Below are 4,679 nucleotides of genomic sequence, written 5' to 3' on the forward strand. Positions count from 1 at the left end.
TCCCTGCTATGCACCCTGGGGCTCTTACCTGAGTTTGTTTGCTTGTTTGTTAACAGCAAACAATGGTGCAATGGTGTGTGTGTGTGTGTGTGTGTGTGTTTCCATGCTTAGCTCTCTGGAACAGCAGGCATACGCTTTGGTTAAACTTTTCATATGAAGGTCTAAAGCTACATTGGCTAATTTTAAAGATTTCTTCATTTGTATTTGAAAGCCAGAGTAATTGGGATGGGGGCAGGATGGGGTAGGGGAGAAAGAAAGATCTTTTATCCTCTGGTGCACTTCCCAAACAGCTGCATCATCCAGGCCTGGTCCAGGCCACAGGCTTCATCGTGCTCAGTTGCCTTCCCAGGTGCACTAGCAAAGAGCTGGATCCAATAGGGTTGCCAGCATCCCAGGTGGTGGCTGAACCCCCTGCACCACAATGTTAGCCCCAGACTGCACCAACGATTCTCCAGAAATGTGTGAGAATAGTGGAGAGGCTCAGCACACAGCTCTGGATTCAAATCTTGTCTCTGCCACCCTCCAGTCATGTGACCTAGGACAAATTACAGAAATGTTCTTATTTGAGAAAAAAGGGAATGACCGTACTTTTTAAAAGTTTATTTATTTACTTGAAAGGCAGAGTTAGAGAGAGAGAGAGAGAATCTTCCATCCACTGGTTCACTCCCCAAATGGCCACAACAACAGAGGCTGGGCCAGGCAGAAGCCAGGAGCCAGGAGCTTCTTCCAAGTCTCCCACGTGTGTGCAGCAGCCTAAGCACTTCAGCCATCTTCCACTGCCTTCCCAGGCACATTAGCAGGGAGCTGGCTCAGAAGTGGAGCAGCCGGGACTCCAACGGGCGCCCATATGGGATCCTGGCATTGCGGGCAGTGTCTTAACCTGATACACACTACGCCAGCCCCACGATCACTGTAATTATTGCTGTGCACAACAGCAGTTAGCAGTTACCACCAGCCAGACTCTTAACCACCAGGTGTCTCCACTCACTGATCCGCCCCATTGGGCAAATACCTCTTGAGTGCCCCCAGGTGCAATGGGCCTAAGTCAGCGAACCAGACGGACAGCCAGGCCCTCAGGGAGTGGGGGAGGAGGTGGACGAGAGATAGCAGGGTCAGGAGCCAGTCCCTGCCCCCCATGTCAGAGACAGCAAGGACTCCCAGGAATTCAGGACACAGGAGGAACTCGGAAGCAGTGCAATGAGGACAAGCACCCGTGAGCTGGTGACAGCTGAGCCCGGGGTGGGGGTGGGGGTGGCGGGTCCTGCAGGGTGTCAGTGTGCCTGGCGGTGATGTCAGACCAGTGGCTAGTGCAGGGGGAGTCACACGGAGTCAGGGCAGGGTGGATCACAAGGACCTTGTCCTCGAGTGGCTGAGGAGCTATTGCAGGGCTCTGAGCAGGGCAGTCATACAACGGGGCTTGGGTCAGGGGCCTGGCAGTGACAGGTTATGGTGACTGCAGCCAGGATGGGGCAGGGAACGGGGTGGGTGGACTGGCAGGGTTTCTGTGGCGTGAGAGGATTGGCTGTAGGGGCTCGCTCCACTCCTTGGACCTGAGCACCTGGAAGGATGGAGTTACCTGCAGCTGGGCTGCAGGCAGCGGCCATCAGGTGAACCTCTGGCGGGGGTGGCGGGGCTGGGAGGAAGACGTCCTTCCAGAAGTCATGGACACAGGTGTGGTATTCTCAAAGCTGTATGTCTCAGTCCATTCGCAAGCAGCAGAAGTTCACGGCTCACGGTCAGCAGGCTGGGGAGCCCGGGGCCGAGGCGCCGGCAGTTTCAGCGTCTGGTGAGGACCTGCGCCTTCACAGACACGGCAGGAGGGGTGAGGCAGCTGCCTCCCCAAACCCACCAGTGCAGGGCACAGAAGCAAAGGGGAGATCACACCCCCAGCTAGCTGCCCAGGCCATGCTGGCATTCTCACCTTGACGTGGCTAAGGTGACAGTGACCTTGACCACAAACACCTGCCCTGCCTCCCAGACCCGGTGTGGCTCCTCGGCAGCGTCTTCTCTTAGAGCTGCACCCGAGGTCTTCATCAGAGCTGTGCCAGTTTTCATTTGAGTCCCCTGGGGAATGGGGCGACTTTGTTGCTCTTGGATCCTGAAGGTGTTGCAAGAAGATGCGAGAAAGAAGTGAGTCAGGCACGCTTGACCGATCCAGTGGTGAAAGGAGAATGCTGGGGGCTCCCTAGTCAGGAGTCACGGTCAGGCACTGGGCACAGCTGTGAAGACACCGACTGGGACGCCTGCACCCCGCATCAGCTGAAGTGAGTCCTGGCTCTGCTCCTGAGCTTCCAGCTAATGCACACCCTGGGGGGAAGCAGGTGACGGCTCAAGGGCTTGGGTCCCTGCCACCCATAGAGGAGACCTGGATTAAGTTCCTAATCCCCTTTCTAATGCCCCCTCCCCGCACTGCTGCAGCCCATCCCACGGGTGGTTAGGTTCTTACCAGCAAGACGGGGTGCTGTAAGATTACATCAGTCTCCAAGCAAAGGCACTGAGATGGAGCAGAGAGCCAACGACTGAACCCTGGCTGCTGCACTGTACAAGGGGAGGGAGAGGAAGAGACAGCCCAGGAGACCGGGAAGGACCAACACGAACTGGGCAGAAAATCAGGAGAGCCCGAGGCCCTGGAAGCCCAGAGAAGAAAAGAGGCCCCAGGCAGAGAGACCCAGGGTGTGAGGTGTCCGCAGAGATCAGGGTGGGGCAGGACTGGGTGCCGGCGGCAGGTGCAGCAGCTGAGAGCAGGTGGGGGCAGGGGGAGGGCACGGTGAAAGGCCTGAGCAGAGCAGGCTTGAGAGCAGGTGGGAGGAGGATGGTGAGTGTGGCTAACAGACATGTGCAGTGTGTGTGTGTGTGCGCGCGCGCGCGCACCAGAGAATGGGAGAAAGAAGGGTGTGAGCGCTGGGGGGGGGGGGGGGGCACTTCCCGGGTGGCGGTGGGAGAGGCCCTGGGACTGCTTCTTGAGCAGGCTGCTCTGCAGGGCGAAGGAATCAGGAGCAGAGACAACCGGTGTGCAGGAGGAGGCGGCTCAGGCCCTGAGACAGGGCAGATGTGCTGGGGGGTCTGTGGCCCTACTCTGCTCACTGCCCGTGTCCTGTGTACTTCCTGAGCGCCTGCAGATGCCAAGCCTTAGGCTGCCCACCCGCTCATCGCACCAAGTGGACCCAAGTCTCTCCAAGCCTTTGCCTCCCTGCGGTGGCCGAGAGCCAGGGCTGTCCACAGGCCTTCCTGGGGCTCAGGGGATGCCCCCGTGGCAGCCTGAAGTGCTGAGTGCTTTTGCTGAGGCCTCCTGGACCCGTGGCCCTTCCTGGGGTCAAGAATGTGAAGCAGTTGCCCTCTCGTCCATTACCGAACACTGGGAGAGTCTGGTGCTAAAAACAGTCATGCTAAAAATAAAACGCAGGGACTTATCTGAGTTTTATCAACCAAGCCGCCGACATCTACATATTTGGAAACATCTGTGCAAACACTTGGATATTTGGAGACACGAGACCTACTGGCATCGCTGGACATGTTCACAGCTCTCTGCTCCTTGTCTGGACGTCCTGGTCTCGTGCAGGTACAGCCAAGCTGTGTGACTGGCCCAGTGGAGATGAAGGCTCTGTCCCCAGTGACGTGTCCGTCCTCGCATGGACACCAAAGGACAGGACACGGCGACCCCTGAGCCACCACTTACTTCACTTTAATACTGCCTGGGAGAGCAGATCTCCCCCCACACGCAGAGCCAGCCTCTGAGCAAATGTTCGCTTTGTGTTTCCATTCCATTCCAAGCCATTAAGCCATTCTGATCCCATCTGTTACCCCTAAGAAATTACAGATCTTTCTTTCATCTTCTTGTTACTTTTGATAGCATCTCAGACCTGCTGAAACCCTCCCACGCCGCGGCTGGCGGGCACTCCGCAGGGCTCTTGCCAAAGCTGGCGGTTAGGTCAGCTTGGCTTTTGCTGCCTTGGGGTGAAGTTCCTGCTGTCCCTAAGTCCCTGCAGCGATCCTGCTGGGTAAGATGTGCAATGCTGAATTGCACTGGAAATTTAACCGAGAGCTCTCTCTGCCCCACCCCGTTTAAAATCCTGTGACCCCTCTGCAGCCAGTCAGATATTGAGTTCAGCTGCCTTTGTGGGTACATGGTACCATGATAAAGGATGGGCAGTCTTGGGGCCAGTGCTGTGGCGCAGCGGGTTAATGCCCTGGCCTGCAGTGCCGGCATCCCATATGGGCGCCGGTTCAAGACCCAGCTGTTCCACTTCTGATCCAACTCTTTGCTATGGCCTGGGAAAGCAGAAGAAGATGGCCCAAGTCATTGGGCCCCTGCACCCACGTGGGAGACCTGGAAGAAGCTTGGCACCTGGCTTCGGATCTGCGCAGCCCTTATCTTTACGCACCCTGCACGCTGCCCCAAGGGCACGCATACTTAAGTGCACGCACTGCCTCAACTCCAGGCAAAGTGGCATCCTGGAGAGCTGGGCCCCAGGTCACAGACACTGCCTCTCCCTCCACTGCAGCTGTGATCCGAGGCCGTCGAGCGGATTTTCTGTGTATGGTCCAACTCCAGGTGAGAGGGACGATCGGGGCAGCGGCTCAGCTGCCGGCCTGCTCCTCCTTCCCCGTCCCCTGTGGTCCTGTGGGCGCTGTGAGCTGTGAGAGCTGACCACCAGCGAGGATTCTGCTTCCTGCAATGA

At 57.4% G+C, this 4,679-nt stretch overlaps 1 long non-coding RNA gene across 1 annotated transcript; it reads right to left on the bottom strand.

Moving 5' to 3' along the window:
- Window positions 1-584: 584 nt before the first annotated feature.
- LOC138843400 (uncharacterized) lies at window positions 585-2,098 on the bottom strand. Its single transcript, XR_011378069.2, has 2 exons — window positions 1,922-2,098; window positions 585-1,800 (listed from the first exon to the last, which is right to left on the bottom strand). It is a non-coding gene; the product is annotated as an uncharacterized LOC138843400 (long non-coding RNA).
- Window positions 2,099-4,679: the final 2,581 nt, after the last annotated feature.

This window comes from Oryctolagus cuniculus, chromosome 8 (genome assembly GCF_051225735.1).
Source record: "Oryctolagus cuniculus isolate XC-2025 breed Fujian yellow rabbit chromosome 8, ASM5122573v1, whole genome shotgun sequence".
In the NCBI taxonomy this organism is placed as follows: domain Eukaryota; kingdom Metazoa; phylum Chordata; class Mammalia; order Lagomorpha; family Leporidae; genus Oryctolagus; species Oryctolagus cuniculus.